Here is a 23,172-nt window from a genome sequence, read left to right as displayed (position 1 = left end):
AGCTTCTCATACCTTTGGTAAAAATTTACCCTTCTAATTAATGTTTTTTTCTTTAACTGAGAATTACATTGATGTCCTGTGTGCTGGTAATGATTGTTTCACTGTTTCTGGTTGAAGTTGACAATAGTAATGATGATTTACATCATGGTTAGAGTATGATTACACTATCACATACATCATCTCTTTTGAACCTCACAGCAACCCAGTAAAGTGGATTATACAAATATCATTGTTCCTCTCTTACAAATGAGGAGACTGAGCCTAAGAAAGATAAACGGATTGAAGGTTAAAGGTTAAAAACTGCCAAAGGGCAGAATTAGAACTCAAACTGAGGCAGAAGCACAGATTTAGTGTTAAAAGGGGATTTAGGGGCCAGTTTGTCCACTCCATTTCATATGTGAGAAAACTGAGGTCCAGAAAGGTTGTGACTTTCTCAAGTTCACATGATCACAAAGCTGGAATCAAATTCAGGTCCTGTGACTTGTAATTTATCATTCATTCATTCTCTTACACTTGGTCATTTGACGCCAAACTCACATACTGTAGTGTCCTTTTCATGGTACTCCAATGCCTCAGGACATAGAAGACAATCTGACTCTTTGCTCCTTTCCTTTCCTGAAGAGAAGAGAGAAAAGATTTTTCATTCATTTGGAAAAAGGACCTCAAATTCACACTTTCCCTTAATGCTAAAAGTAAAGCTGTTTGTTTACTGTAGTCCTAAGTATTTGGAAACTTCTAGCCTAAACTCAATTCCACAAGATTGTGTCCTTGGGGGTGAGAAGCCTCTGCCTATAAATAAGCATAAAGTAGGACTCATATGGATGATTCTCTCTCTTTTTTTAATTTAAAAATTGTTATCTTTTGTTTTTATATGACTTACATCTTAGTATTCCTTCTTCCTCCTCTCTTTTTCAATGAGTCATCAGAGAATAAGAATAATAAAGAATAAAGAATTTATAAAAACTGATATAACTAAATTTAATATTATATGTAGAGTCCTTTCCTGTTGGATTCTATTTAAATTTCACTTTACTGACAAACTGCATTACTTTCTATCTCTCTGACCACACCTTATGTTTTTGCTTATACAATTCCCTATGCCTCTATCCCCTTTCACTTATTAAATCCCTAGTTATCTTTTAAAGCCCCATTCAAATGCCATATTCTTAGGATTATAGGATTTTCAGGACTCTAGAAATGATCTAGACTTAGCATAAATAGCTCCACTGTCTATGACTTAGAAATCATTTCAGTTACTGTCCTTTTTTGACCCATAGAAATATCTAAAACTGAGAGATGTGGTAGAAAGGATTGAATTTGGAGTCAGAGAAACCTCTGTTTGCATCTAACCTTCAATATTTGCTGGCAAATCATTTAATCTTTCTATACCTCAGTTTCTTCATCTGTAAAATGAAAATAATTATATCTGTGATATCTACCTTACAAGGTTATTGGGAGGCTCAAACTAGAAAACCATTTGAAATATTTTGCAAACCTTTCAGGGCTCTCTAAAGGGCCTCATTATTTGTTATTGTAATTAATAAGTTTTGACCTGTATAACTTATCCAAAGTACCTTGTTCAAGTGTTTCATTTCTTCTTAATAAAATCAATGGAGATAGCACATATCTAACCTATATCAGATTGCATGCTGTTTTGGGAAGGTGGGAGTTGAAGAAAGGAGAGGGGAAAATTCGGAACACAAGGTTTTACAAAAATGAATGTTGAAAACTATATTTACATAGATATATTATTAAAGCTTTTTTATTTTTCAAAACATATGCATGGACAATTCTTCAACATTAGCCCTTGCAAAACCTTGTGTTCCAATTTTCCCCTTCTTCCCCCACACCCTCCTCTACATGGCAAGTAGTCCAATATATCACATATAGTTTAGAAAAATAAAATACTATTGAGAAAATAAAATAAAATCACTTGAGCTGAACAATAAACATTTCCCTTTAAAGCTAGAAGACTGCCATGATTTAATTTCTAGAAAATATGTCAGAAGGAAGGAGAACTACTATTAATTGCTTTGAACTTATGTTTATTACTTTGGTATTCTGTTTTCAAAAAAAAAAAAATTCTCCTCCACTGTCATCTTGCTTTGATCAGGATATATATTTTCCTGAGTCCTTTTGTTATAAAAAGCTGGTATATTTTACACATGTAATTAATTATGAGCTCCACAATTACACATGCAAAACTGTGGTTTGAATGATCTAATTGTGCATGCAAATGGGTTCTAAAATGTTCATATTCAGTGGTTAGTCAGCCAACCACTACATTTGGCATGTGCCAGGGCTTACCCTCATAACTCCAGAGAAGCCATTTCATCTTCCTTCTCAATGTCTTTGCCCAGGCTGCTCCCCAATTTTTTAGAATGCTCTCCCGCAGGTCCCTTCTACCCTCTGGAATCCCTGGCATCCTTTTAGGCTTAGCTCAGGTGCCACATTCTACATGATGTCTTTTCACATACCCACAATTAGTAGTATTCTCTACTTTGCATAAAATTACTTCTTATGTGTTCTACATTTAGTTATTTGTGTGCATGTTTTATGCCTATTGCCTAGTGGAATGTCAGAATCTTGAGGACAGATTTTGGTTGTTGTCTTCGTGTTCCTAATACTGCTGTCTTCCACATAGCACTTAATAAATAAATACTTGTTGAATAAATGGATGAATGAATGAACTCTTCAAAAGGACATGTTATGCCCAAGGCTCTTACTAACAGGGACCAAACATGGGCTGTGTTTCTATAGACAAATAAAATTGTGATTTTGCAACTGCTTAAAATTGTCAGGAAAAAAAATCAAGTCAAGCAACAGATTGGCATAGATTAAAACAGTTGACAGTTTAATAAGAATGAACATTTTCTTTAGCTGTCTCCCATGTGGAATGATCTCCCTTTCCATATTTGCCTACTGTCTTCCTTAACTTTCTTGAAATATCAACTAAAATCTCACCTCCTATGGAAAATTTGTCAATCCTTTTTCTTTCTAGTCTGTCCCTCTATCAGTTATTTCTTATTTATTCTAGATATAGCATATATTTGTATGTACATATGTATGTATATGTATATGTATTTGTTTCTTATCTCCCATATTAAATTCTGAGCTCCTGGAAATCAGGGACCATTTTTGTTTCTTTCTGTATCATTAGCGAATAATAGTCTGGCATATAGTAGGCAATTAATGTTTATTAATCAAAGAATATGATGAGAGCTTTGAAAACTTCACACTGGCATTTTTTTTTGTTAGTTTTTTTTTTTTTTGTTACCATAGATACTTGTTCAACTAATTTTCTACTAAATAATCAATTGACTGATTAATTGACTGAATTTACAAAATCAGTCTTTTATTTTGGACCTGCCTAGAAACAAATTGCAAAATACATTCTATGTGATTAGGGCCAATTTAAAGGATTGAAACATAAAGGAAAAATTTCAGATATTTCAAAGGGAAGGGAACTTTGGGATTGAATTACTTGGAAAATTATATCAATTTTCCATTCCATTCTCATCTCTTAAATGAAAAGAGAGGTAGTAGTACATAAGTCCTCACACATTTTCCACATAGCCTCCCTTAAAAGGGTTACATAATAGTAGAGACAATGGTGCCTTGCTATAGTGGAACATGCCCTAGAACAGAAGTCAAGAAGCCTTGTGTTTTAGGCTCTGCCAACAACAGACTGGGTGACCTTGAGCAAATTATTTCCTCTTTTTTTGGGCTGGGTATTCGCATTTACAACATTAGAGAACTGAACTAGAGAACTGGAACTCTCTGAGTTCCAAGATTCTCCAAGTCTGTATAATTCTTAGTATATCACTACTTGATAGTGTATAGCACACCAAATAGTGACCATTTGTCCCTCTTTGTTATCTTTGATTTGTATGACCACATATTTAGACTAGACCCTAAAAAGTCTTTGTACCAAAAAATTTTCAAAATAGAGCATGCCAAATTTTTTGCTTTTAACTCCCTCCTTCAATTACAAATATAATACAAAACAGAAAAAAAAATTTTTTTCAGTCTCATGAAAAATCCTTCCCCTCTTAACTAAACCTTTTTAAACTAAATGATTCTGTTCTATGAACTGAGGTCTTTTGAATTTTAAAAAGAACGAAACCTGTGTTCTAAAAGGGATGGGGAAAGCTTTGATCGATTTACCAAACAGATCTAATTAAACAATGAATTCTATAAGGATGAGAGAACAGTTTCTTTGTACCACATCAAATATATTAGGGAGAAAATACTTTATTTAAATGCTTGAAGCTAACCCAAAACAGCTTGAAATATAATAACCTCAGTTGTAAAAATGAAACCATATGTTCATCTGACATCAGTTTCCAAGACAATTAAAGGTCATTTTGTGTTCAACAAACATTCTCATTCTTCACTGATAGGCTTGAATTCTCAGCTGATGTAAGAACAGGTGCCCCACCTGAAAAGGTCTGTAGAAGATTTTACAAACAGGAAAGAGAGAGACATCCAAAATTAGGAAGCTCTGGATTTGACCACCTTAGTATATGACTTTTGAGTCCTAGAATACACACACACACACACCCTTATATCTGTGTGTGTATGTATGTATGTATGTGTATATATATATATATACCTATATATAGCTAATGGATATATATATATCCATTAGCTATATATAGGTATATATTTAAACATATAAAACTATATATGTAGTTGTATGCATATAGTTATATATATAAAACTCTCCACATAACTATCTATATCTCTATCCATTTAAACTAAGTGTCTATATCCATATATACTAAGTATCTATATCCATATATACTAAGTGTCTATATCCATATATACTAAGTGTCCATATATACTAACAATTGATTTTTAAATTCTTGTTATGCATAAACTAAAAGCATTTTCAAATCCTTGCTAATGTAATACTATTCAAATCCAGGAAGTTCTGGGACCAAATGGACAATATTGAAATTAAAACTTGATGTCTCTCCCCTCCATTCTCTTTCTGTCACTTCCCAGAAAAAAACACATCTACATAGTTTTGTCAGGAGCCTAGCAAACCTAGTTTCTTAGAACATCAGATATGGCAATGCTCTCAGCATTTGGTATTCTAAAGCAAGACTTTTAAAGGAACTAAGCAATATTTGAAAAGTGAAAATATTGAAATGTGGGGCTGTGTCCTTCCACAATATCTCTTTAAGGATGGATATGCTGAAGAAAGACTTCAAAGTTCACTTTTTAAATAAGCACACACACACACACACACACATCCAGAAAATATTTCTCAAAATGCGAGGGAAACAAATTGTTTGGTTTAAAAGAAAAGTAAATCTTACAAGCATTGATGGGAATCAAGGAACAAGTTCATAGGAATGAAAAAAAAAAATCCTCTCCACAGGCATATAACTTTCCTCTGTAGGATTCACTCAACACATTTTGGTGATAATGAATTTACCCAAGGATCAAAATAATAATGAGCTGTGTCTTTAAGCTCTTCAGGACATGTAAACTGAGTTTTATGTTTCTCTTTCTGATTGATCTATTTCACAGCATGCTTTTACAGAAAAATTAGTATATCTCCAGTCTAATAAAGCCATGGGCACACACACCCAGCAGAAAAACTTTTTTATTTTATCATTTATTTTGATTTAGCACTATTATTTTCAGTGTTGATGTTACTTAATACTGAAGCAACACCTAGGCAACCATTCACCTGGTGTGTATATACCACTGAGCTGGAAAGTGGATTTTTTTAATTAAGGGATATCACACTTACTACTGCACTCACTAGTCCCTTCTTATTCCTGCCCTTCCCATGCCCTAGATATGGGAACTTCCTCCACTCTCCCCACTGTGCTTTAGACAGGGTTGGACAAAAGGCAGCATGTAGTGAATGCATATTTATATTTGCATGGCAGTTGTAAACTATATTAAGGGACTTTTATAGAAATCAGGGGAAAATGAAGTTCCTTTTTCCTTAGATTCTACAAATGCTACAAGGTGGAAACAGATTGGCAGAGACAAAAGGTGAAAATGCTAAATGTTTTAGGGACTATAAGAAGAAAGGCACACTAATTAATGCTTATGTAATGAAGCTGAAAGAAAGGCTCCATATATACAAAAACTTTTAAAGTAGTGCCTTTTTTCTTTAAATTGAAAAGAACTAGAAAGAAAATGCCCACTGAATAAGGAATGCTGAACAAATTATAATATGGAATGTAATATTATTTGGCCATAGTAAATGAAGAATTATGAGAGAATTGGGAGGATCTTTACGATCTGATGGAAACTAAAGTAAGCAGGACAAAGAGGACAGCTTACACAATGACCATATTAATGTGAATGAAAACATTGAAAGTTTAGAATTGTACAATGTAGCATCTAATTATGATTTCAGAGGACTGGTGGTAAAGTATACCTACCCTCTCTTGGAAGAGAGGTGATGGACTATTGATGCAGAATGAGTATATTTTCAGATACACCCAATATATTGATTTGTGTTACCTGACTGTAGTTAATTGTTATGTGGGAAAGTTTTATTAGGAGAGAAGGAACTTTGGGAAGTAATATCAAAAATAAAAATAAATAAAGGGCATCAATAAGATACTTTTTAAAATAGAGAAAATTAAAAGAAAAGCTTAAATCTTCAGGAAAAGGGAGATAAAGTAAATGTAGTCAAAAACTAGTATTTGTTAAAATACTCATCTTCTAATTTTCTAATCAAAATATCTCTGTTCTTGAAAAATTACCATGATTTAAAAGTCATTAATAGCAAGATAATTTTTTTTATTAAAAAAAATATTTTTAGATCCCCTTTGACATTATATTCAGTGTATCCAACCCTATAATACCACAGTCATCCTTGGAGGAATATACAGCATCCCAAAAGAATCTGCTGTTGTTCCAACCCAGAGAGCAATTTGGAACTATGCCCAAAGGGCTATCAACTGTGCATATTCTTTGATTCAGCACTATCTCTACTGGATCTGTATCCCAAATCAATCATAAAAAGGAAAAGACTCCATATGTGCAAACATGTTTGTGGCAGCCCGTTTTGTAGTGTCAAGGAGTGGATGCCCATCAGTTGGGGAATGGCTAAGTAAGTTATGGTATATGAATGTTATGGAACATTATTGTTCTATAAGAAACGATCAGCAGGATGATTTCAGAGAGGCCTGGAGAGTCTTACATGAACTTATGCTGAGCGAAGTGAGTGAAACCAAAAAAGAACATTATATACAGCAACCACAAGATACTATGATGATCAATTCTGATGGATGTGGCTCTTTTCAATAATGAGATGATTCAGGAGAGTTTTAGTGATCTTGTGATAAAGAAAGCCATTTGGACCCAGAAAGAGGACAATGGAAATTGAATGTGGATCATAGCATAGTACTTTCACCTTTTTGTTGCTGTTTGCTTGCATTTTGCTTTCTTTCTCTTTTTTTTTTTCTTTTTGATCTGATTTTCCTTGTGTAGCATGATCAATGTGGAAATGTGTAGAAAAGAATTGTCTATGTTTAACATACATTGGATTACTTGCTGTGGAGGGGAGAGGTTGGGAAGGGAGGAAGAAAAATTTGAAACACAAGGTTTTACAAGGGTAAATGTTGAAAACTACCTTTGTGTGATTTCGAAAATGTATTTTAAAAAAAGAATCTGTTCTAAGCCTTTACACAGAAATATAAAGTGGATGAAAAGTCCACATTATTCAGATTAAAACACATTTGTAGGAGATATTCCTTCAAATATATGTCCACATATTCTAGACTACTTGAATTAAAGAGATGCAAAACAAGTACTGCATTTGGCACATGGAGGAAAAGGTCAGTATTGACAAGTGAAATCCTGGAGGAGGTGATATTTGAATTAGATTTAAAGGACCAACCAAAATTCATCCAATGAAGGAAGAGAAGGAGGATATTCTAAACATAGGGAACAGTATAAGCAAAGGAACAAAGGCAGAAAAGTCTAGAATGTTGCACACTGGATAATGTCAGACCTACGGTCAAGAAGACCTCGGTTTAAATATAGACTCAGACACTTGGTAGTTTCATGACCTTGGACAAGTCACTTAACTTCTACCTTAGTTTCCTCAGCTGCAAAGTGAGGAGAATAATAACACACTTCCCAGGGTTGTTGTGAGGAACAAGTGAGATATTTGTGAAGCACTTAGCACAATGCTGGCATATAGCAAGTCTTTAAAAATGTTTATTTCTTTTTTTCTCTCTATCATTTCTTGGGTAGAATATTATACAACTTGTTATACAACAAGTATAGAATATATTTCAAGGTACATAAAAAATATAAGAGATAAGATGAGGATGGCAAGCTGTTGTCAGCTTTGAATTGTCAGGTGAAGGAATATTAATTGGAAGTAATGGTGAACCAGTTAAAATTCCTGAGCAGGGTAGTAAAACAATCATATCTATAATAAGAAAGGTAAGTTTTGTGTTTAAAATGCATTGGATAGAGGAGAGAAGGGAGGAAGAAAGATTGGTTAGGTTATTTAAATTATTCAATCAGGTAGTGATGCTCTTTGTTAAAGCAATGGAAGCAGGATTTCATTAAAGTGATTTCACTAAAGTGAAAGTTAGCAAATAGGCTACAGATCACACTCAGAACAAAACTACAAGCAAAACAGAGGACAAAAGCCACTGGTAGAGGTAAGCAAGCTGCAATGTATTTCCCAAGATACTTTAGGGAGAGGGGAGAGAAGTGGTATGATTGAGAACATCTCTGATCAATAAAAGAGAAGAACCAGAATGAGAGATGGCAGCTAAGTGTCAGAGTGGGTAGAGTAGCAGGTCTGGAGTCAGAAAGATTTGAATTCAAATCCAGTTTCAAATACCCATTAGCTGTATGGCCTTGGGCAAGTCAATTAACCCTCCTCTGTCTCATTTCCTCTTCTATAAAATGGAGACATATTGGAGAAGGTAATGGCAAACCCCCCAGTATTTTTGCTAATAAAATCAAACATAATAGAACAATTGAACGACAAGAATTAGAAGTAGTAGAGAAAAGCCTGAGTTCTATATTGGTTCCCTGAGATATAAAAGGACCAGAAAAAGAGCTCCAACCAGCCCATTGTGGGAAATTTTCTATAGAAGGTTTATGATAAGACGAGGAAAGGGATTTTCAACAAATGAGAAGAATAAATTTGAAAGGAGTTAACACTGTTGAAATCGTAACTTTTCAAGGTATCAAAATATTATTCCACTTCTTACCAAATTCCAGGCAAATTCATAATATTTTATATTTGTATAATGTTTAACATTTTACAAGGCACCTTTCCATACAAATCTTTGCTGCTCAAACAGAATTCACTGCTTTCAATAAGATTAGTTAAGCAACATTTTTTGAAAATCAGAACTGGGTTAACCTGAAAGAAGCAATCATCTCCCTATCCTTTCACTTTTAGGAATTCAATACTACAGAATTCTTAGAACTTTTAGCTTGGGTATTGAAAACTTAGGGCTTGCACAGAGTCTGTTTTTTGTCCATCATTCTGGAAGAGTATCATGACATCAGGGAGGTGCTGCCATGACATAAAAGTGAATTGATTTAAGTGAGGGAGATCTGTGCAAGGCCACCAGCCTCATTTTTTTCCTCTGGAGCCATCTGGGTCCAGTGGCCAGATATAGATCTAGATGATTGGAGATGGCCTTCTGCAGAAAGTCTAGCCAAAATTCAAATGACCTTTTAATAGCTTGTCCTCCTTCCTTAGGTGTAGAAAGAAAGAAAGAAAGAAAGAAAGAAAGAAAGAAAGAAAGAAAGAAAGAAAGATCCACCTGCATTTTTTGTTTTTTGCCATGTCTCTAGGGAATTTGAAGCAAGCTTTTTGCATCTCTTCAGATAAAATCTGGTTTTCCCCATACTGTTGGAAAGAATTCCTTCATTAATTTAGAACTGTCTGCAGCCTCAGAGGGCAGTTTATCCCTGAAGAGCTCTGCATATATCTGACATTTCAAGATCCGTTAGAGTAAAGTGAGTTTTATTATAAATGTGAAATCAACCAGGAGCTAGGAACACATCCACTTACTTTTTTATAATTTCATTCTCCAGTTTGCCATTTACAGAGAACACAAATTAAGCAACATCTTTCAGAATTAAAGTGTTACTCAATTTGCTTGCTTTCTTAAGAAAGAATTACATCAAATGACTGCATTATCTTTGGACACTATCCTGTTTTTGAATAAGGCAATAATGAACTTTAAAGTTCATTATAGTAAGATCAATTTGTGATTGATTTATTCATTAGAAAAGGTCATCCACTGTAACTAACTTGAATTAATCAAAATAACATTATAAAACATAGGACTGGGAAAGCCCTTAGATTTCAGGTAGTCAAACCTTGTTGGGATAGCTAAGTGTTGCAATGGAGAGAGAATCTGGCCTGGAGTCAGGAAGACTCATCTTCCTGAACTCAAATTAGCTCTCAGTCACTTATTAGTTGTATGACTCTGGAAAAAGCATTTAACTCAGTTTCCTCATCTGTAAAATAAGCTGGAGAAGGAAATAGCAAGCCATTCCAGTATCTATCAAGAAAACCCCAAATAGGGGTACAAAGAGTTGGACACTACTAATCGACAAAATAACAATCCACTCCTGTGGTTTTACAGAGGAGAAAAAGAAGATTCATAGAACTGAAGTGATTTATCTAGGAGTACATTGACAGTAAACAATAGTGTTAGCATTTGAATGAAGAGGAGCTTCTGACTTTACTTTCCACTATACTAGAGATAGGAAACATAGCAAAAGTCTTAAAATGGAGATTTATAAAATATCTTTTCTTTATATACTTAAAGTCAACTTTTAAAATCATTCTTGGTTAACTTCTTAGTATTCAAGTTTATTAAATAATAAGCTATTGAATACAAAAGTATACAATCATTTTGGTAAAGCAGAAAAACATTCTCTAAGAATACAGAAGGAGCCAGGACTGATGAAACAGGAAATAGGAATCTGACAATTCTGGAAATACCAGTATCTTCTGCCACTCTCCTCAAAAGAATCAGCTTTAATTGGATTATCCTGATTTAAAGGATGGCAAAAATGTCCAGAAGGCAAATGTTAGGAAACCAAAGTTACTACCACCAAGCCCTTCTGGCCACACCATACTAAATGGATTTCAAAATAACTGGCTGAAAGGCTTAAAAAAAAAAAAATCCATCAAACTGGTTATTGTCATAGAATACTTTTCTTCTCTCCCCACCACTCCAAGTTCCCTGGTTACAGAATCACAGACTCTTAGAACTGGAAAAGACCATAGAAATAATCTAATCTACTACTTTTATTTCACCGAAAAAGAACTTGAGGAAAACTCAGGAAAACTAGAGTGACTTATAAGATCAGACCAAATTGGGACTTAAATCAAAGTCTTTTTGACTTTTGACTTTAACTACCTTCTCAAAACTCTATAAATTTTTATTATTTTCTTTACTGTATTTAGTTAATTATATATTTAGTTATATAGTTCTGTATGAGTGTAAGAAGCATAGAGAAGTGACCTCAGCCCCACTATCTCTGAGGTTGGGCCCTCCACAACCAATGGGAAAATGAAGCCCTTGATCAACAAGTTGATTGGCCTAAACCATGCAGTTCAACTGGTTTGACAGATTTTTTTTTTCACTGATTGACCGGTAACTTTGGTGTCATTTGAACCTAGCGAGCCTGAGCAGTTACTTTCTGAAGCACCCCTGAGGCAATGGGCCAGCTTGAATGCAAAAGGCTTAAAATAGTGTGGATGAATTCTGGATTTGAATTAGTGATGAGCTGAATAATGTAGTATCATTATCTCTGTAACCATTTTCAGTATTTTAATTTTTGTCCTTAATTTCCTCTTGATTATTCACCTATCGATTCCTGATAAAGGTGAGTGGACTTCAGGTCTATCACCAATCAAAAGCAAAAGGTAGTACTGGAAAGGTTGATTGGGATTTGAGGCTTTGCCATGAAAAAAAAAAGTGATATTTTAACTTCAGGTAGACAATTGACTTTCCAATCTAAATCCTCTCGCTTAATTTCCTTGTAAACAGGGATTTGCTGGAATTAGCCCCTTTAGATCTTGAAAGCTCATTGTTAATTTTTAGTCAAGATATTTGCAATTCAGAAATCAGCAAATGCTACAACTAGGGGATTAATTTATTGTTTTGTTGTTTGTATAGACTTTAAAAAGTAATGGAGAAAATATTAATGATGCAGATTAAATTTATAAATGTGTCATAATCCATTTTCTCCTCCAGAAACCCATTTGCTAAAACTTTACTAGAATATCCTTACTTTATTAGAGTATATAGCCTTTCTAGGCTTTGAATAATTCCATGTGCAGGATGTGTAAAATAAATAAGATATAATGAGATATAAGGATGTTCTCCTTTTAGACTTTGAGTGGATATATTTGCAATTCTAAGTGTGTTCTTCAAAAAAGTCATTTCAGACTTTGGTTCCCAACCAGTGAGATCATTGATTGACCTGGCAATGTTAGCATAATTCTTCACAAAGTTTCCATAGCCACTAAATCCTAGAAAAGGACATTCTTTGAATATGTCCAGATGGTGAGTGCTTCTATTTTTTCTGGGTCAGTGTTTAATCCCAGTAGAAAAGCTTTATGGCCTATATCCAGATCTTTCCAGTATTCTTCCTACCTTCTAGAACTGAAGTCAGAGATTGTTATTATACTAATAGTTGTATAGCTATAATAGTACTACTTAGTATTATTTGTATTAATACTTGACATTAATGAGAATAATTGTTATTAACATTAGTAGTTACCAGCTTTATATATCTCACCCATGTTCCAGGTCCTCTGCTAAGTACTTTACAATTATTATCGCATTTGATCCTCATAATAAGCCTGGCAGGTAGATGATATTATCCCCATATTACAATTAAGGAAACTGGGACAGAGGGTTAGTGACTGCACAAAATCACACAGCCAGTAAGTACCTGAGGCCAAATTTGAACTCATGTCTTTTTGACTCCAGGCCCAGAGCTCCATTCACTGAGTCATCTAGCTAAAATTAAGAGAGAAATAATAGAAACCCATAAAGAAAAAGAATTTCTTAAAACCTTCCCTTTATTTCAGAGGTTCAATTATCTTTTTTTTTAATCCTTTTTTCATTAGGAAAGAAATGATTGGCTCACACTCAAAATGAATGATCAAATTCAGAAAAGTTCAGTGAGTCAGTCTATGAAAGCATCCTGGAAGACTGAAAATTTTGAACCATCCTTAGTATCAATGGACCCATTTTCATAAGAACTAAGGTCAGGCATCACAAACTGCAAAGTATCACGAACTGATAGCAAACTTTTGCAGTCAGTCCTGTCTGAAATATTATTACATGCCACCGGTCCCTATCCCCCAGCCTATCATCCCTTACAAAAACTATTACCAAACCTTTCTCTGCCATCTTTCATTTACTATGCTGCTGCTGCTGCCTATCCCCACTCTCTCCTTAACTGTTTTTGACCTAAGTGGGAAAAAAATTCTAATGATATCTTTGATTCCTATAATTTGTTTTAACAGTTCATGAAACTAATATAATTTACTTAAAGTTAATTTTAATAATAACGGTGATGATAAAGAGATTGGTTACAAATTCTATAATAACAAAAGTACCATTACCCTTAAAATTTTAAAGTCATTTAGTGTAAAATATAATCTTTAATTTTAATTATTTTTCTTATGTTTCCTTTCTATTCACTATAGTTTGGCTTTCTCTATTTGAAAAATAAATTTCTAGAGAGTTCTATTTTACTCATTTTCAAGATACTTAACTAAAATCAGTAAAAAAAAAAACAAAACAAAACAAAACACTAATAATAGAAAAACCTAAAGTTATTGTTTTTTACTCCTCCCTGTAATTCAAAGATTTAAATATCTTTTCAACCCTTTTGCTTTAAGAAAAATATCATTCCCAAAATAAATTATGAAATTCTCAGCTTAGTCAATCTGTCTTTGAAAGCATACTGGGAGACTACAAATTCATTACAGTCCTTCATCTAAAGGTATTCATTTTGTTCATAACTGAAGTCAGGGATGGCATGTACGGAAAGTGTCATGAGCTGAAAGCAAACTTTTGCAGTCAGTTCTGTCTGGAATATTCATTCTTTTTAACTAATTTTGCATTTTTAGGATAAGACACAGAGGAGCAATCACCTTGTTTGAAATCCAAACTGGCTCTGTGGCACATTCAATATCGAACAAAATCTATTTGCAGCCTCTTTGACTCATGGAGAATGTGAAGGCTTTTTAAAGCAACAAAAATCTCAGACACTCTCTATATGTAGAAGATTTAGAAATTTGTAGGGACAGTCACTTCATCAAAATGAGTTCTTGCACTCAGATTTATAAGAATACAAGCCATTCTCCAATTGATAAATGATCAAAGGACATGAACAGACAATTTTCAGATGGAGATATTAAAACCAATTCTAGTAATATTAAAAAATGTTCTAAATCATTATTGATCAGAGAAATTCAAATTAAGACAACTCTGAGGTACCACTACCTACCTTTCAAATTGGCTAAGATGACAGGAAAAGATAACAATAAATATTGGAGGGGATGTAAGAAAACTGGGACACTAATACATTGTTGGGGAATTTGTGAACTGATCCAATCATTCTAAAGAGCAATTTGGAACTCTGCCCAAAGGGCTATCAAACTTTGTATATTCTTTGAACCAGCACTGTCTCCACTGGTCTATATCCCAAAGAAATCATTTTTAAAAAGAGGGGAAGGACCCACATGTGCAAACTTGTTTGTAGCAGCACTTTTTATAGTGGCAAGGAACTGGAAACTTGGTGGATGCCCATCAGTTGGTGAATGGTTAAGCAAGTTATAGTATATGAGTATTATGGAATATTATTGTTCTATAAGAAATGATCACAGGATGATTTCAGAGAGGTCTGGAGAAACTTACATAAACTGATGCTAAGGGAAGTGAGTAGAACCAAGAGAGCATTGTACACAGCAACAAGATTATATGATGATTAACTTTGATGAGTGTAGCTCTTTTCAATAATAAAGTGATGCAGGTCAATTCCAATAGATTTGTGATGAAGAGAGCCATCCAAAAAAGAGACTGAGGACTGAATGTGGATCATAACATAGTATTTTCACCTTTTTTGTTATTGTTTATTTCCTTTTTTCTTTCTCATTTTTTTCCTTTTTGATCTGATTTTTCTTGTGCAGCATGATAAATGCGGAAATATATAGAGAAGAATTGCACATGTTTAATACATATTGGATTAGGGACTGGGGGAAAGGGAAGGAAAAAATTGGAATACAAGGTTTTGCAAGGGTAAATGCTGAAAACTATCTTTGTATATGTTTTGAAAATAAAAAGCTATTTTTAAAAAATGAGTTCTTGTTTGCTTTACATTGAAATTCTCCATTATACAAATCCATGTCTTTTGCAATTAATGGGACTAGAGTGACCATTATCCAGTGACTGAATCAAGTTTGCCAGTCATCTCAGTCAGCCAACATTCAACAAGCATTTGCTAAGGGTTTACTAGGTGATGTGAATACAAATATAAGCAGAAATAAAAAAACAGTTCTTGTCTTCTTGGAATTTACATTTTAAGGAGGAGGAGAGCAAGATTTTTTTTTAAAGCTGAAAAGCAGGGAGAAGGGACTAGATAGAGAAGTCCATAGGTATACCTGGTCTGGATTTCCACTTTAAATGGAAATTCTGAGAGTAGTCATCCAATCAGGAAAGATCAGTGGCAGAGAGGATTTCTAAAGTACAAATTCTATGACTAAAGAGAGCTTTCTAGATAAAAATTGTTTCTTTAGCATGATGGCAAAGGGAGGTCTCAAGTCAAAGAACCAGAAATACCAACAAACAAAAACAAAACAAAACAAAATAGTAACAACAATAACAACAACAAAAGGATCAGAAATATAATTAATGAACAATCCCAGCCCTATCTAAAAAATAATATTAATTCCCTGAAAATTCACATTGTCAGCTCTCATGGAAAATTGATTAGAAGTACTTTAATCTTTTCATCTGAAACAGTGGTATGTTATTTAACAGTGGATTAAAGATCTTTGGGGAGTATCTTAGAATCAGGTCATTCCAATTTGTATTTGTCCTCCCTATAGCCCCAGTAACTGCTTACTTTTTGTACCATCTGAGGTTTTCCTTTTTACTGGGGGTTTCCTTTTGTCTTGAGCTTTTATAATTTTGTCTTAGAGAACGATAAGGAAGTTGATACATTGTGATTTATCATTTTCCAAAGTATATTCTAAGAATGGGTTTAAGCTTACTGCCTAAGAGCTCAATTCTGTACGTACTCAAGCTGCAGAAAGAAAATTGAAAAAAACAAAACAAAACAAAAAAAAAATGTTATTTGGCCCCTTTCTCTATTTTTGCTGAATTTAATATCTTTACTTAAATACTTGAAGGATCCCTGATTTCATCACAATGGATACTCAAATACTTGAAGGATCTCTGATTTCATCACAATGGATACTCCTACAATGCAGACCCTTGTTAATTTGGTAGACTATCTTTGAAGTGGCTGGAAAATTTTATCATCTTCTTGTCAGGCTTCATATGAGGAGAGTGGGACCTGAGGAGGATGTGACCAATCTTTCCAGTTTGGTGGGAGTTTATGAAGCATATGTTTCACTGCCTTTGAGAACTCAGGATTACCTTTATACCACAAGGAGATACAAAAGGTAACTTTAGTGGAAGTGAAATTATAATGTAATTTGATGAACATTTTAATACAGAATTGTCAAATTGTGATTGATGTCAAATCATGAATATAATTAAGTAATACCTTTGTTTAAACCTTAGGTCTTTTCCAGATTCAAGGGGATAGATGAGTGCCAGTTCCAGAGTTATTATTGCTTTCCTACAAATCTTGCTCTACAGCTAAGACAAAAATAAGATTTCATTTGTCTCAACTACTGAAGACAAATAAATAGACAGTTGAGTCAACCTTTCCTCTCTAAAATGTAGTATGGAATGGAATGGAAAAGTATTATTCATTAGTATTCATCACTTACTGTGTGCCAGTATGGTGTCAAAAATCAGGGGAAAAATTAAAACAACTTGGAGACAGTTCCTGCTTTCAAGGAGCTCACATTCTAAGTAGAGAAAACACATAAAGAAAGGCTGATTTTCACATCAAACAGTCAGTGGACTAGCATTTATGAAGCACTTACAGGCATTTCACTAAGCATTAGGGATACAAAAGGAGTCAAAAAGCAGTCCCTGCTCTCAAGGAATTGACAATCTAATGAGGGAAACAACATGCAAGCAATTGTGTACAAACATGCAAGATAAATTGAAAATAATTAACAGAATAAAGACATTAATATTAAGAAGAATTAGGAAAGATTTCTTGCAAAAGATAGGATATTAACTGAGAGTGAAAAAAGCCAGGGTAGCTAGAAGGTAGAGATGAGAGGGAGTGTTCTAGACATAGGGGACAGTTGGGTAAATGCTCAAATTCAGTTGATGGGAGTGTCTTATGTGGGGGTCAGTGCCAGTGGATTAAACAGTAAAGGTATAAGAAAAGACATGGAAAGACAGGAAGGTTTTAAAAGACAAAGAGAGAATTTTGTATTTGAACTTAGAGGTAATAGGGAGCCACTGGAGAGTATTGAACAGATGTCAGAAATGACTAATTATACCTGAGTTTTAGAAGGATCCATTGAGAGCTGATAGAGCATGAACTGGTGAGAAGTTTGAGGTAGAGAAACCAACCAGCAATTATTGCAGTATTTCAGGCTTGAGGTGATGAAGACCTACAATAGGATGGTAGCAAGAGATAAACTGGAAGAAAGAGTAATAAGTGGAAAGTGATCGGGAATATAAAAGGCTGCAGAGAAGTCAAGAAGGATAAAGTCATTAGATTTGACATTTAAGAGATCCTTAACAACTTTGAAGAGAGCAATTTTGGTTGAATGATGAAGTTGGAAGCCAGATTTTAGGGTGTCAAGAAGAGAAAAAAGGAAGTGTAGATCCCTATTAATATTGATTGATTTCTCAAGAAGTTTAATAACAAAAGGAAGGCGACTCAGAGACTGATTACTGATGGGGATGGATGGATAAAGTCAGTTTTTTTTAAAGAAGGTAGAAAATATAGGCATGTTTTTAGGCAGTAGGGAAGCAGTTGGAAGACAGAAAACAATAGTCAGAAAGGAAGGAGCAATTGGATGGAAAAGATAAAATGGAATGGGATCATTTGTGCACCTAGAGAAGTTTACTGAGGCAAAGTTTAGAATCACTTCTTCATGTGCAACAGGTGTAAAGGAGAAGACAATGGTAAGAGGCATCTGAATGATTTGAGAGGAAGAACAGGTAAGAAGATTGAGTTCATTTGAAATGTTGAAAAATTACCCATGCATATGTTTTGTAAATAAAAAGCCATAATAATAGATTTTAAAAATAAATACATAAATACCTTTATTTCAAAATTTTTTTAAAAAGGAAGAAAAGAAAATTTGAGGAGGGAAGTAAAAGTTTGAAAAACCTGCTGTGGTGAGTGTGATAGTAAATCAATTAAGGAAATGTAAAAGGATTGCTTTGTCTCTGTGAGGTCTCAGTTAAGATTATGACACATAATTTGTGGTGAACCCAGTGTGGTTTCATGATTTTTTGCAACTTTGTTCAGCAGTATATAAGTAGGAGTAAAGAGGGTTTAGTTCATGACAGATAGAAAGACTATATAGTATTTAAGCTTTGATAAGGAAAATATCAAGCTCCCAATGGCATTGGGGAGCAATGGCAATATAGAAGGTTCCAACTAAGAGAATAAAAGGTCTAAATATGAGAATAGAGTAGGGCTCTGGAATACTAACCAATATGGGACTGTGCATGTTAGTTCTTATTTTGTTGTTTCGTCATTTGTGTTGTGTCCAACTCTTCATGACCCCATATAGGATTTTCTTGGAAAAGATACTAGAGTAGTTTGTCATTTCCTTCTCCAGTTCATTTTACAGATAAGGTGACATGCTAGGATTACACAGATAGAAAGTGTATGAAGCTGGATTTGAATTTAGGAAGATTAGTCTTCCTCTAGGTCAGGTACTTTATCTACTGTGTTACCTAGCTGCCCAGTTTCTCTCAAACATGGTTCAAATCAACAATCAATTTAATCAATACATAAACATATATTAAGAACCCTTTATATGGAAGACATTCTAATAGATTCTAATACAAAGACTAAAATAAATAATCCCTGCATTTAAGAAACCATCAGGGAATACAGCATGTTCATTTGTAGATAAATGCAAAATAAATATAAAATAAAAAGGAAGGTAATAGCATTTGAAGAGAATCAGAAAGATTTCATGTAGATGGTGACCGTGATCTTAATCTTAAAAGAAAATAGAGATTCTAAGTGGTAGACCTGAGGGTAAAAAGAGTTTATTCTAGAAATGGTAGATAACCATTGAGGAATTAATTATAAGCAAGCCAGACTGAATAAATTGTAGGGTACATGAAGGAGAGAAAGACATAATAGGTTGGAAAAGTGTTTTGGCCCAGGACTTTACAAAGGACTTTTGATGCCAAATAGAGGTTATATTAACTTCTAAAGTTAATAGAGAACATTTCTTCTGAGTATTGCAATGACATGCTCAGGCCTACACTTTAGGAAAATAACTTTGACAGGATAGAGGATAGATCAGAATGGGGAGAGACCTGAGGGAAGTCAGTTAAGAAACCATGTTAGCCAACAAAGGGAGGTAATGAAGATCTGAACTAAAGTGGTGGTTGTATGGATGGAGAGGGGAGAACAGATGTCAGAGGTGTCATTGAAGTAGAAATGAGATATGACAATTTCTCAGATATGTGAGTTGAAGAAGAGTGAGGAATCAATGAAGATACAGATTAATATCCTAGGTGAGAATGGCAATGACTTAGAAAGCAGTAGGAAAGGGTGGGTTTGGAGGAAAGATAATGAGTTCTCTTTTTGACCCATTGTCTTTGAGATGACTATGGCACACCAGATCAAAATGTCAACTAAGCAATTGATGAGCAATACTGATACACAGCAAAGGGACTAGAACAGAACCCCAGTTGGGCAGAACATCCCTAGTTAGGGGGATTATAAATAATGATCTAAAAAAAAAAAAAAAAACCTGAAAAGATCCAGCAAATGAGAAAAATGAGAATTTTTAAAAGACAAACTTAGATTTCCCCCCAGTTTTTGCTTCTACTGTCTCAATTTTGCTAGATGACTATTCTCTTAACATCTCAGCTTCTTTTCCTGGCTATTATTAGATCAATTCTCATCACATCCAAATTTCTGTTGAAAAAGATATAGGATTTGCCTATTCCTTAATTCAAACAGTGACCTTTCAAAAAAAAAAATACTTTTCTTCCTCAATCTCTTTGTGTAATTACTTATCCCTTCTTAAAACTCTATCCTTTTTGGACTTCAACAAAATGAACTATCTTAGTTCTCCACTGATTTCTTCTCCATCTTCTTCTGGGCATCTTGATAGAATCTTAACCAAACTCATAATGTCACTTCATTTGTGAAATTTTTCTGGCTCCCCCATTGGAACTGACTCATCACTCTTGAACCTGAAGAATATTTTGTACCTTTTTTCATGGCACTTAGTACATACAAATTCATTATAAAGTTTTTGGTGATTTGTTTTATCCCCATCTTCCATAATTGCCACTACGTCTTACTTATCTTTTTATTAATTTTATATCATAAACATTGTTGTTTATATATTTATTATATTATATATAATCTATTGCATAATATTATATGAATATTTACAAATATATTATAAATAAATAATATTTATTGTTATTATTATATTGTACCTTGAATATAACCACTAAGGAATAGCATTATACATATATTCTCATATATAATTCTATAAATAGAATTTAATTTATTAAATAGAAATATTTGCTTTCTTCATAGGCTTAATGGATAAAGTGTATGAATTATTTTTGAACCCAGATATAAAAAACCACCATGTAAATATATCAGGGAAGCTAGGTGGCACAGCTAGGTAGTTGTGTGACCCTGGGAACTTGCTGCTCGATTAGGTCTTCATACTTATACATTTAACAGTTGATATTTGTTTAGTGTGTGGTGATTTCTAAAGTATTGTATGTCCTTACATCTTTTGTATCATATAACCTCGACAACCCTGGGAAGTAATTATTACAGACAGTATTATCCTCATTTCACAAATGAAGTAGAGATAAGTTAAACAGTTTTTACAAAGTCACTCAATGAGTATAAAGGTAGAAGGTAGGGGATAGAGCCAGGGCCTCCGGGCTCTGTCCTCCAAATCCAGGCCTCCCACCTCCAAGAAGTAGCTGCCACACAATTTAGAGGGAGGAGAAAGACTATAGAGCATCTAATACAAATGCTTCATTTTACAGATGAGGAAACTGAGACCCAAGAAGGGACCTCATTGAGGTCACTTAATTAAAGGATGGAAAGCAATATTTGACATCAAGTCTTCTGACATTAATACTCTTGCATTTTCGTCTACACTACTGATTTAATTTGTCTTATATAAACAAGCGTAGGCAATATGAAATTTTGAAACCTTTAAAATGATTTTCCAATAACCTTGTAAAGCAGCTGTTTCCTCCTTATTTAAGTCCCACTATTTGAGGCATCCAAAAATGATAAGCTTAGTGTAAAACTGTTACATCTTCAAACTACACTAATTCTTTGGGAATGTCCTGAGAATCAGATTAGGTTGTTTTCTTGACAGCCAGGGGCAAAATTGAATAAATGTCAGTTTGTACTTATACCATTGCCTTCTAGTAGAAGAAACAAATAAACAAAAGAAGTCCTATGTGAAGAGCATGCAAAAAGATAGATTATTTTGTAAGTCACTATGAAAATAAAACTGAAGGGATGGAAGCAATACTGCTATATTCAATGGGAAAATTTACTAAAACAACGAATAGTCACATGGCAATGTACTGAGCAACATTCTAAATTTTATTTTCTTAGATCAAAAAGAAAGGTTACTGGTCAATAGTTCCATTGATGCTATTTTGTTACATGACATCTTCCCATGTATAATTATATAGTGCCTGTAAAACTTAAAGGTGCTTAATACCTTAATACTTTGAACACAAAGAAGACTGTGGTCATATGACTTTGCTATATTTAGTAAAGGTCTCTCTGTTTTCTGTTTAGCTCTTTGCACACAATTTTCTGCTCTGAAGAAACAGGAGTTTCAAGTGTATACTGATCTTTCTCATTTCGTGAATGAACGGAATTAGCACCTGTTTTCAACTGTCAAAATACATTAAAAACTGGAAGGAGAAGGTTTGTGTTCTGCTCTTTCATCATGGGAGGTATTTTTTTTTCTGTTTTCCTCTTCAAAAGAAGGAAGGAAAGAAGAAAGGTACATTATGGTATTTACCAAATGTTTCTGAAATCTAAAATTCAACCAGAATATGCAACAGTGGAATCCCTAAGGTGATTTCAGTAAAAATCTTTGGGGGAGGGGGAGAAGAGAACTGGCCTCTGTGTTTCTTTAAAATTGCTGAAGAAATACAGAGTCAATAAGGAATAATTAATTTGACAATAGGGAGAAGGATGATTAATTAATTGCTTATCATTAATTAGAATTTTTCCTTCCAAAATTACCTTCCATCCACTTTGTATATATTATTCATGTACCCAAATATTCACAGGTTATGTCAGCCATTAGAGTATAAGTTCCTTACAGGTAAGAACTATTTTTTGCCTTTCTTTGTATCCCTAGCACTTGGTATACCTGGAATATACTTGACACAAAATAAATACTTATTAACCAATCTATTGCTTAATTACCTAACTTTATAATTCACTTCTAGAAAAAATCATTATTACCTGAAAAGGATTAAAAATAAATCATACTAATTTAATAAATGTAACCAATTGGAGAAAAGGAAAGTTCCTGGGACCTTGGCTAAGCCACTAAACTTTTCTGGGACTTCTTTCTCTTACATGTAAATCAAGAGGGTTGAATTCAATTCATTTCAATATATATTTATTAAGTGCTTACTATGTGCCAGGAATTGTGCTAAATCTGGAGAATAAAAAAAGAGACAAAAGACAGTGCCTGCTCTCAAGGAACTCACAATCTAATGGGAGAGACAAGATGCAAACATGTATATGTGTGAATATATTTAGATGTTTATATACACACATAAACACACCACAAATTAT

Source organism: Antechinus flavipes, chromosome 2 (genome assembly GCF_016432865.1).
Source record: "Antechinus flavipes isolate AdamAnt ecotype Samford, QLD, Australia chromosome 2, AdamAnt_v2, whole genome shotgun sequence".
In the NCBI taxonomy this organism is placed as follows: domain Eukaryota; kingdom Metazoa; phylum Chordata; class Mammalia; order Dasyuromorphia; family Dasyuridae; genus Antechinus; species Antechinus flavipes.
The sequence above is the reverse complement of the archived record's forward strand: the minus strand, read 5'-3'. Positions refer to the sequence as shown.